General features: G+C 44.2%; 1 protein-coding gene across 5 annotated transcripts in view; it reads left to right on the plus strand.

Annotated features, from left to right (window-relative positions):
* Positions 1–12512, plus strand: part of TMEM131 (transmembrane protein 131) — a 237442-nt gene that overhangs the window by 124924 nt on the left and 100006 nt on the right. The gene's annotated exons all lie outside the window — the stretch shown is intronic.

Here is a 12512-nt window from a genome sequence, read left to right on the forward strand (position 1 = left end):
CATATGATAGTTCTTTTCTTAATATTTTTTTTTCAGTTTATTTATTTATTTATTTATTTAAATAAATCTTTATTCAGATTATTACAATTATTTCTCCTTTTTCCCCCCATAGCTCCCCTCCACCCATTTCCCACCCCACCTTCTGCCCTTACCTCCCCCCCATACCCCTTTCCCATGAGAATTATCAGTCCACTCCCTTTCTATGCCCCTGATTCTATTATATTCACCAGATTATTCTGTTCCTCAGGTTTTTAATTCACTTGATTTTTAGGTTCACTTGTTGATAGATATGTATTTGTTGTTCATAATTTTTCTCTTTACTTTTTTCTTCTTCCTCTTCTTTAAGAATACCTTTCAGCATTTCATATAATACTGGTTTGGTGGTGATGAACTCCTTCAGCTTTTTCTTATCTGTGAAGCTCTTTATCTGCCCTTCAATTCTGAATGATAGCTTTGCTGGGTAGAGTAATCTTGGTTGTATGTTCTTGCTATTCATCACATTGAAAATTTCTTGCCACTCCCTTCTGGCCTGCATAGTTTCTGTTGATAAGTCAGCTGACAGTCATATGGGTGCTCCCTTGTAGGTAATTAACTGTTTTTCTCTTGCTGCTTTTAATATTCTCTCTTTGTCTTTTGCTCTTGGCATTTTAATTATGATGTGTCTTGGTGTGGTCCTCTTTGGATTCCTTTTGTTTGGGGTTCTGTGGGCTTCCTGGACTTGTAAGTCTATTTCTTTCACCAGGTGGGGGAAGTTTTCCGTCATTATTTCTTCAAATAGGTTTTCAGTATCTTGCTCTCTCTCTTCTTCTGGCACCCCCATAATTCTGATGTTGGTATGCTTGAAGTTGTCCCAGAGTCTTCTTACATTATCTTCAACTTTTTGGATTTTTTTTTTTTGCTTTTTCGGTTGAGTGTTTTTTGCTTCTTTGTATTTCAATTCTTTGACTTGATTCTTGTGTTCCTCTGTTCTGTTTCTGGGTCTCTGTATAATATTTTTTATTTCAGTCAGTGTATGTTTAATTTCTAGTTGGTCCTTTTTCATATCTTCGAGGGTCTCGTTATATTTATCGGCCTTTTCTAGGATATTCTTAAAAAGTCTTATAACCGTGGTTTTGAATTCTATATCCAGTCGTTTGTTTTCCTCCATTTCTTTCGTTTGTGATCTGATTCTTTGACCCCGCATTTTCACTGATTCCCTGAGTTGGTAAGGTAGATACTTGTGCTAGGTTTCCAATATGGTCCAGTGGGTCTGCTTCCCCAGTTAACCTGAGGTGGACACTCTTGGTGCACCCCTTTGTGGACTGTGTGTACAGCCTTGTTGTAATTAAGTCTTTATTGTTGTTGGTATCACTGGGAAGAATTGACCTCCGGGCCAGTTGGCTGTAAGGATCAGCTGTGTCTATGCTGGGAGAAGTTCGGTGCTGGAGACAGCCTTATAGGATTAGACTTGCCAAATTGCAGTAGCCTCTGTGCTCAGCTTGGATGGGGTGGAGTCTCAGTCTTGGCTTCCAGTCAGCCTTGCCCTTGCGCGCATGTGCGCTTTCAGTCCTCCGCCTTCCCCAGCTCGAGTCTCCGCCTGAGAGTCCAGACTCCCCCCACAAGAGCGTGGGTCCCCAGGGGCTCGCCTGGAACTGGGGTTCACTGCAGTCAGAACTGGGGCTCAGTGCAGTCAGGATCCTCTGACTCCCTTCCACTAGGGAAAGCCTGTGGCAACCTCCGCAGCCTTTGTGCGCACTGGCCCGCGTGCGCCTTCAGACTTCTGCCTTTCCCAGCTCGAGTCTCCGCCCGAGAGTCCAGACTCCCCCCGTAAGAGCGTGGGTCCCCAGGGATTCGCCCGGAACTGGGGTTCAGTGCAGTCAGAACTGGGGTTCAGTGCGGTCGGAGGCTTCCTTCCCCCTTCCGCCAGAGAAAGTCAGCCAGGCTCTCAGCCGCCCTTCCTCTCTGCACGCACAAAGCCCCTTTGCCGTACCTCCAATTCTCTGTGAGGTTTTCTCTTTCCTTCTAGTTGTAGAATTTTCACTCAGCCAGCTTTCCTGTGGTTCTGGATGGTGTCCGTTCTGTCTTTTAGTTGTAGTTTTGAAATTGTTGTGCGAGGCAGCAGTTTAGGTGTTTACCTATGCCGCCATCTTGGTTTCTCTCTTTTCTTAATATTTTGAGGAATCTTCGTAGTTGTCCATAATGAGTGTACCAATTTACATTCTCACCAACAGTGTATAAGGATTCCCTTATCTTCCCATCCACAACTGTTACCTCTTCTTTTCTTAATGATAACCATTCTAAGAGGTATGAGGTGATATCTCACTGTGGTGTGTTTTTTTTAAATATGTTTTTATTGATTTTTTATTTTGAGGGGTACAGAGAGAAACATCAATGTGAGAGATAAACATTGATTGGCTGCCTCTGTGTGCACCCTACTGGGGCTCAAGTTCGCAACCCAGATACGTGCTTCTACCGAACAGGCGACCTTTTGGTGCATGGGTCGACATTCAACCACTGAGCCACACCAACCAGGGCTCACTGTGATTTTGATTTGCATTTTCCTGATGATTAGTGATGTTGAGCATCTTTTAATATACCTGTTGGCCATTTGGATATCTTATTTAGAAAAAAATGTGTATTTAGATCTTCTGCCCATTTTTTATTTGGCTTGTTTGTTTTTCTCTTACTGAGTTGTCTGACTTTTTTATGTGTTTTGGCTATTAGTTCCTTATTTGATACTAGGGGCCCACAGCACAAATTTGTGCACCTTGAAATGAACTGTGGGCCACGAGGCTGCGGTGGGCACAGAGGTGGGTCTCGGCCCATCCTCCGTGCCCCCGCCTGACCCCTCCCACCGTGGCCCCTGGTCCCTTATCTGCTGGCAGCCCCGCTCCCACAGCCACCGCTCCCATGCACTGATGGTACGGAGCGATTGGGGCCAGCGCCAGCAGCGGATGTGAGTGCGAGGCAGGATTGTGGCACAGGGGAGCAAAGAATTTTCAGTAATCACCAATGCCCCGATGACAGCGACTGGCACCCCACCTTGGTCTGGCACCCCCGCTCACCTGCTCTACCATCCCACTGCAGCCGACGCCTGCCATGTTCTGCGCATGCCCCCTGGTGGTCAGTGCACGTCATAGCGACTGGTTGTTTGGTTGTTCCGCTGTTCTATCTATGCATATTAGCCTTTTATTATGTAGGATTAGAGGCCTGGTGCACAAAATTCATGCATGGGAGGGGGACCCTCAGCCCAGCCTGCACCCTCTTCAATCCGGGATCCCTCAGGGGATGTTGGACAACTGGCAGTCAGACATCCCTTTCACAATCTGGGACTGCTGGCTCTTAACCACTCACCTGCCTGCCTGCCTGATCGCCCCTAACTGCCCTCCCCTGCCGGCCTGATCTCGCCCCTAACTGCCCTCCCCTGCCGACCTGATCTCGATCCCATCTGCCCTCCCATGCTGGCCTGATCACCCCTAACTGCCTCTGCCTCAGCCCCCACCACCATGGCTTTGTCTGGAAGGAAGTCGGACATCTGGAAGATGGCCAGTCAACCTGATCTAATTAGCATATTACCCTTTTATTAGTATATGCACTATACTGCCAAACTGGTCATTAAAAAATTGAACCACTTTCTTACACCTTACACCAAACAGCTGTTGCCCTTAAAACCCCTCCTCAGCCCCTACCTTAAGTTCTGCCTTCGCAGTTCATCCAGATTAGGTTCTGATTGTTTCGTTTCTATGCCAGTCAGCATCAAAAGCTCTGCCTCCTAGGCAGCCATTAGCTCCTCGTAGTTTACCCAGATTAGGTTCTGATTGGTCAGTTTCTATGCCAGTCAGCGTCAAAAGCTCCATCTCCTAGGCAGCCATTGGGTCCTCGTAGTTCACCCAGATTTGGTTCTGATTGGTCAGTTTCTATGCCAGTCAGCATCTCCGGGCCTATCTCTGGGCCTGATCAGAGAGGCAGGGTTGATCAGCAGTCCCCGTGGCTGCTGGTGAGGCCTGGAGAGAAAGAAAGGTAAGGGCTGATCAACAGCTGCGGAGGCTGCGGATCAGATCCTACTTCTCTCTCTGGGCCTGATCCACAGGCCCCTCAGCAGTCAGTGCTGGGACGCTGCGCCTTGCAGCAGCGGCATTCAGTGCTGGGATGCCACAGTAAAACAGCACTGACTGCCGAGGGGGCTGTGGATCAGACCCTGCTTCTTTTTCCAGGCCTCCCTCTGGGCCTGATCCACAGCCCCCTCGGCAGTCAGTGCTGGGTCGCCGCAACTGCAGTGACCCAGCACTGACTGCAGGATGGACCCAGCACTGACTGCAGGATGGACTTCTAGGTGTTCGGTCATCCATTCGGTCGTTTTGGACATTACGGATCCTGGCTCTTTATATATATATAGATTGCATTTAGTTATTTCTCCTCAGACTGAAATTTTTATGGCAGTTGCATTAGATATATTAATACTTTAACAATATTGAGTCTTCTGATCTATGAACACATTATCACTGTTTTTTAAAAGCCTTCTTTCATTACTTTCAGCAAAGTAGATGTGCATGTTACTAGACTTATCCTATATAATAAAGAGGTAATATGCAAATTGACCATCACACCCTCGTACAAGATGGCCACCACAACATGGCCAGCAGGGGAGGACAGTTAGGGGCGACCAGGCCGGCAGGGGAGGGGCAGTTGGGGACTATCAGGCCAGCAGGGAAGTAGTTAGGCATTGATCAGGCTAGCAGGGGAGTGGTTAGGGGGTGATCAGGCTGGCAGGCAGAAGCGGTTAGGGGCAATCAGGTAGGCAAGCAGGCAAGCGGTTGGGAGCCAGCAGTCCCGGATTGTGAGAGGGATGTCCCAGATTGGAGAGTGTGCAGGCTGGGCTGAGGGACACCCCCCCCCCCCGCAGTGCACAAATTTTGTGCACCAGGCCTCTAGTACTTCAATATTTCTTTCTGTGTGCATGTTATTGTAAATTATATGTTTTTAAAAATTTGAAATCCAGCATTAATTGCTGGAATAGGGAAATACAATTGAACATTCCTCCAACTTTGTTAAACTCTTTCATTAGTTCTAAAAGTATCTTCTAGGATATTTGGGGGATTCTTTCTATAGAAATCTATGTTATATGTGAATAACAACACATTTTTCTTTCTTTCAAATGGGTAATGCTTTTTATTTCTTGCCTCATTGCACTGGCTAGTACTTCCAATACAATGTTGAATAGCTGTCATGAGAGATGATATCGTTACTTTGTTCCAGATTTGGAGGAGAAAGCATACAATCATTCACCATTGAATGTGGTAGTTGTAGATGCCCTTTAATAGGTTGAGCGAGTTCCCTTCTATTGACCTAGTTTACTGAGATTTTTCAATCATGAATGGACATGGAATTTTGTCTAATGATGTTATACTAGAGGCCCGGTACACAGGGGTCCCTCAGCCTGGCCTGCGCCCTCTCGCAGTCCGGGAGCCCTCGGGGTATGTCTGACTGCCAGCTTAGGCCTGCTCCCCGCAGACATTCTTAGCGCTGTTGCGGAGGCAGGAGAGGCTCTCGCCACCGCCTCTGCCTCCCCAGCTGTGAGCCCAGTTTAGGGCTTCTGGCTGAGCAACACCTTCCCTGTGGAAGCACACTGACCACCAGGGGGCTGATCCTGCGTTGAGCATCTGCGCCTGGTGGTCAGTGCGTGTCATAGCGACCAGTTGTTCCTCCAGTCGATTTGCATATTAGCCTTTTATTATATAGGACTAGGGTAAAATTCCAATAAGAGCAGAAAGTAATATTTGCCTTTAAAATTTGAATGGGAAAGAAGAAAGGAGGAGAAAAAGGGTGAAATATTTTTTCTCTTTCTCATTTTCAATCAGTGGCTTCCTTCTTGTTGCTTTGAAAAATGAGCCATATATGCACCTGACTAAATATTAACATATTTTAGCTTTTAAGAAAGCTTAGCTATGTGATGCTATGGTTTCAACTCCCAACCTCCATTTCTGTCATGTAGTTTTGTTAAGCAGAATCATAAGCTTACTTTTTTAAAACAGCAAGTGCCAACTTTCTATTTGAAGCTATCTATCTGTCTAGATATACAGGGTGTCTCAAAAATGTATACTAGTACACACTTTGAATAATTATTAATTCAAATGGGTTAAATCTGAAAGGAAAGAAACATCAATTGAGATATCAAAAAAGTGTATGTGTATACATTTTTGAGGGGATACCCTATATATATATATATCACTAATTTTTAAGTATCATTACTAAAATATAGTTTTGATTCAAATTCCATATAGGATAACCATAAATTGATGATTTTTGCTGTACCCATTAAGAAGAAAAATTAATTTTATTTAAAAATGCAGACTGAAACACGAGAAGGCATACATATTGATGCGATCATGAAGAAAGAAGCCCACATTGTCAGTGCTGACATGCAGTCAATACCAAACGGAGCTAAATCCAAGAGTTCCTTTTCAAATTAAAAGGGAAATTTTAATTGCCAGAAAGTGGAAAAAATATTAGGCCAAAACAAACTAGTTAATTTACAGTTGCACTAAGTAATGTAACCTATAAGAATTTACATAAGTTTAAAGATCAACTTTTGCCAGAATGTTAATTTATCAAATTACATTTATAACAGACTGTCTTAAGTATGTATATCAGTGGATGGATCAATCATGTGTGGGTGGGTTGGTAGACAGGTGGGTGGGTGGACAGACAGATAAGGATCACAAGACCTAGACTATTTCAAATATTCCATATTAATAAAAGAATAAATGGTATATACCCTACCTTCTGAACATCAGCATCATGTTTCTGTTGAAGTGTAAGCTTTTCTTCATGACATTTAGCTTCTATCATTTGGTTTTCATGTCCAACTTCAAGGAAAATATTTTAAAGGTGGTCATAATTTGCTTTTCCCTTTGGCAAAAATACACAATTAAATTAAAATAACTCCAAATATGAAAGAGAATAGTATTTTTCCACTTTTATCCTATAGCTAAAGGTCTAGAGATCACATATGTATACCAATATGTTGGTATTACTTCCAAGCTAATTAAAAATCTTTCAAATAAATTGTACCTGCCCTAATCTGTTTGGCTCAGTGGATAGAGTGTCAGCCTGCAGACTGAAAGGTCCCAGGTTCGATTCCGGTCAAGGGAATGTACCTTGGTTGTGGGCACATCCCCAGTAGGAGGTGTGCAGGAGGCAGCTGATTGATGTTTCTCTCTCATCGATGTTTCTAACTCCCTCTCCCTTCCTCTCTGTAAAAAATCAATAAAACGTGTGTGTGTGTGTGTGTGTGTGTGTGTGTGTGTGTGTGTTACACCTGATGGGTAAAGCTGACACTACTAAATATGGATTTATCAATTATCCCCCCCAAAAAAGTCATTTTAAAGTGTTATTTTACTAGTATTTGACGTTTATTATTTCCTATCTGAGGAAGTCTCTATTTAACCATTTTACATTTTGCTTTTCTTATATCTATGTGCTCCTTTAAAAATATGTTTCACCAATGTGATAGTTGGAGACTGAACGTCCATAATATGGCATATTACTGATAAAAGCACTTCTCTCGCCCTAACTGGTTTGGCTCAGTCGCTAGAGCCTTGGCCTGCGGACTGAAGGGTCCCAGGTTCGATTCTGGTCAAGGGCATGTACCTTGGTTGCGGGCACATCCCCAGTGGGGGGTGTGCAAGAGGCAGCTGATCGATGTTTCTCTCTCATCGATGTTTCTAACTCTGTCCCTCTCCCTTCCTCTCTGTAAAAAATTAATAAAATATATTTTTTAAAAAGGCACTTCTCTCTCCGGGAGTCATAGACCCTGATGCCCTCCAGGCAGTGACTTATCTCCTTTTGAGCACTAGTTAACTCCCATCCTGCTCAAACCAATATCTAATGCACAATGTTTGCAGCAAAGCCAGCAAAACTGTAACCAATAATTGTTGATAATAATACGTGTATCTTTGAATTAAAAGAATAGTAGTAACTTTTTAAGAACAGCATAAAATTGGTTTTCTCAACTATAAAAGTATTGGATACCTGATTCCTTACTATTTAAAAGAATATGCACAACAGAGTCTGCAGACCTCATTTCTAACTTTAGTTCTAATCCCATTATGTATTAACTACGGTAGTAGCCCATCTGCGATATTGCACTCAGTCGCCCGCCACTTCCGTGGGAGCCGGCGGGAACTGCAGCACGCTGCCGGGAGCCCTGCTGCTTCCACGGGAGCTGTGCGGCTTCCACAGGAGGCGGGAGGGAGCCGCGCTGCTTCCGTGGGAGGTGGGCCCGCCGTCTCCTCTCTGGCCCTCTGCTAGGCCACAGAGGCTGCAGGCCAGCCCCCTTATCCCCCAGAGGCCCTCCACAGCCAGGGCGTTGCTGCGGCGATGAAGCAAGCATGCCGTCAGGCTGCTCATGCTGCCCACTCTCAGCAGCAGCCCCCCAAGGACTGGGGGATTCCGGAGAGGCTAAGAACTGGGTGCCGCCATCTTTGTGACAGAGTGACAATTAATTTGCATATTACCCTTTTATTAGATAGGACTAGAGGCCCAGTACATGAAAATTCATACACTCAGGGCGTCCCTCATCCCGGCCTGTGCCCTCTCAACAGTCAGGGATTCTCTCGCAGTCCAGGAGCCCTCACTCCTTACTGCCGCCTGCTAGCTGCTCCTTACCTCTCTGCTCGCTGCACCTTAGCACTGCTGCAGAGGCAGGAGAGGCTCCTGCCACCGCCGCCTCTTCGCTCTCCAGCCATGAGCGTGGCTCAGGGCTTCTGGCTGAGCAGCGCTCCCCCTGTGGGAGCACACTGACCACTAGGGGGCAGTTCCTGCATTGAGCATCTGCATCCTGGTGGTCAGTGCGTGTCATAGCAACCGGTCGTTCAGCCGTTTGGTCGATTTGCATATTACCCTTTTATTATATAGGATGTACCTATTGAAATTACCATATGGTTTTTCTTCTTTAGTAAGTTGATAACATCAGTTACATTGATTTGATTTTTTAATGTTGAACTAGAATTGCATTGTCAAGATAGAAATCACTTGGTTATGATGTATTCTTCTTTTTCATATATTTGCTAGATGTAGTTTGCCAGTACTTTGTAGATGATTATAGGCCTACTAGAGGCCCGGTGCACAAAATTCGTACACGCGGGTGTGTGTCCCTCAGCCCAGCCTGCACCCTCTCCAATCTGGGATCCCTCTCACAATCCAGGACTGCTGGCTCCTAACTGCTCGCCTGCCTGCCTTCCTGATTGCCCCTAACCACTTCTACCTGCCAGCCTGATCACCCCCTAACTACTTCCCTGCCAGCCTGATTGATGCCTAACTGCTCCCCTGCCAGCCTGATTGCCCCTACCTGCCCTTCCCTGCAGGTCTGGTCACCTCTAACTCCCCTCCCCTGCAGGCTTGGTCCCCCCCAACTGCTCTCCCCTGTAGGCCTGGGTCCTCCCCAACTTCCCTTCCCTGCAGGCCTGGTCGCCCCCAACTTCCCTCCTCTGCCAGCCTGGTCACCCCTAACTGCCCTCCCCTGCAGGCTTGATTGCCCCCAACTGCCCTCCCTTGCAGGCCTGGTCCCTCCCAACTGCCCTCCCCTGCTGGCCATCTTGTGGTGGCCATATTATGTCCACATGAGGCAGCCATCTTTGACTACATAGGGGCAGCCATCTTGTGTGTTGGGTTATGGTCAATTTGCATATTACTCTTTTACTAGATAGGATAGAGGCCTGGTGCACGGGTGGGGGCCAGCTGGTTTGCCCTGAAGGGTGTCCCAGATCAGGGTGGGGGTTCCCTTGGGGCATGGGGTGGTTTGCAGGCCAGCCACGCCCCCCGGCGACCCAAGTGGAGGCCCTGGGATCTGGGATTTATTTATCTTCTATAATTGAAACTTTGTAGCCTTGAGCGGAGCCCGGGGCCGGCCAGAGCGGGCGGAAAGCTTGGCTTCCTCCATTGCTGGGGAAACCCAAGCCTCCTGCTCGCTCCGTGGCTGGCCACCATCTTTGTTGGGTTAATTTGCATACTGGCTCCTGGTTGGCTGGTGGGCGTGGCTTGTGGGTGTAGCAGAGTGATGGTTAATTTGCATGTTTCTCTTTTATTAGTGTAGATGTTCATGAGGAATATTGGCTTATAGTTTTCTTACCAACTCTGTGTCTGGTGTGGGTACCAGGTTAATGCTGGATTATAAAATGAGATGGATAATGTTCTTTCCTCTTCTGTATGTTGGTAAGTTTATATAGATAGGTATTATTTATTTCTTTAAATGGTTGGTAGAAAATCCTTCTTACCAGTGAAACTATCTGAGCTTGGTCTTTTCTTTGTGGGAAGGTTTTTTTAATTTTTACTTTTTAAATTACAGTTGACATACTATATTATGTTAGTTTCAGGTGTATACATAGTGATTAAACATTTATATAACTTATATAATAAGCCTAATACCCACCTGATACCACACATAGTTATAATATTATTCACTATATTCCCTTTACTGTACTTTACATCATTGTCACTCTTTTTATATTTGGCAACTTGTTCTATGGGAAGATTTTTAATTACAAATTGAATTTCTTTAATGGATGTAGTACTCTTATAGTTACCTGTTTCATTTTGAGTGAGCTTTGGCAGATTATGGTTTTTAAATTTTTTTAAAATCCTCACCTGAGGATGTTTTTATTGATTTTAGAAAGTGAGGAAGGTAGAAGGAGAGAGAGAGAAAAAAAAATCAATGTGAGAGAAACTTTGATCAGTTGCCTCCCATACATACCCCACTGGGGATCAAACCCACAACCTGAAATCGAATCTGAGACCCTCCGGTGCACAGGACAACAACGCTCCAGCCAATCGAACCACACCAGCCAGGGCAGATTGTGGTTTTTAGAGAATGTGTCCATTTCTTCTAGTTATTAAATTTAGGGACATAGAGTTGTTTGTAGTATTCCCTTGCCATCCTTTTTATATGTAAAGGATATATATAATGTCCACGTTTCAGTTTCTTTTATTTTTTATTCTTGATCATTCTATCTAGGGTTTTATTAGCTTCATTGATTTTTTTGAAGCATTAGCTTTTTGTTCTGTTGATTTAGTTTGTTTACTTCATTCATTTCTGTTCTTATCTATTCCCTTTGATATTTTGGGTTTAATTTGCTCTTTTTCTAGTTTTTTCTTTTCTTTTGATCCTCACCCAAGTATATGTTTGTTTGCTTCAATCCACACCTGAGTTTATGTTTTATTGATTTTCAGAGAAAGAGGAAGGTGAGGGAAACATCAGTGTGAGAAAGAAACATCAGTTGGTTGCCTCCTGTACACACCCTTACCAGGGATTGAACCACAACCATTTGGTGTATTGGATGATGTTCCACCTAACTGAGCCACCAAGCCAGGGCTTTTTTCTAGTTTTTTTAAGGTGGAAACATGGATTATTGATTTGAGGCTTTGTTTTTTTAAGTAAGTGTGTAATACTATAAATTTCCTTCCAAGTATTGCTTTAATTGCAGCCAACAATTTTTGATATGTTGTGTTTTCATTTTCAATTAAATAAAAATATTTTATAATTTCTATAGTGACTGCTACTTTGACCACTGGGTTATTTTGAAGGTGTTGGCTTCATTTCAAATTATTTAGGAATTACCAGCTACTTTCTCTTACTGATTTTTGGCTCAGGTGTGGCCTCCACTTAGTGTTTATAGCGTCCAGAGGTTCTATTCTCATATTTTAGCCCATACTCAGCCCTTAGCAGTGTGTAAACATTTTAGCTGAATTTATTTTACCTTCTTTGTGGAAGTCTCATCTCCCATTCTCTGCCATGTGTGAGCCAGTACTCACATTCCATCTCTCCTCAGAGATGCTTGTCTCTCCTTAGATTCTGGGCTAGTTGATACACAAAGGTTATTTTTTTGTTACTGATAATGCAGGAGAAATGTGCTTCATAGCTTTCTACATACTAAGGTAAAGTTAGAAGTCTCAATGTCATATATTTTAAGCTATAATTTGGGGAGTATTTTAGAGTTCTAGACATAGAGGCAGAATGAGCGAGGTTGATGACTTCATTAAAATGCATTTTAAGGCTTTGTTGCAGATGGAACTGCCGTCACAGTCGCTCGAACTTCTCAAGCAGCCCTGTTGTTTTGTTGTAATAATTTTCTTTTCTAACTAAAATGACATTCTCAATTTGCGCAAGATAACAGGAGTGAGTTCTTGCACATACTGTCCCCCCTATCTTCTTTCCTTAAAGAAGGTGCTATATGTTTTGTGCCTTGTGTGAATGGGGAGCAGAGGACAAGGGGTTGAGGTCTGCGCTTATTTCTTTGGAATAGCTCAGGTTGCTGCTTCATAGGAGTACAAGTATATAAAAAGTTCAGCTTCTGCTCACTCCTGCTTGATTGTGTGAGGAGGGGACAGCAGCCTATAATGAGGCACTGCATTCCAGCCCAGTGATTGCTGAATGAACAGAATTCAGGGAAACCTTCTGTTGTGTGGAGTTTTAGACTGGTATTGACAAAGATATGTGACTAAACTTCCATTCTGAAGACATCTTTTTTGTTATTTTC

This window comes from Plecotus auritus, assembly GCF_963455305.1.
Source record: "Plecotus auritus genome assembly, chromosome: 8".
NCBI classification, from domain to species: domain Eukaryota; kingdom Metazoa; phylum Chordata; class Mammalia; order Chiroptera; family Vespertilionidae; genus Plecotus; species Plecotus auritus.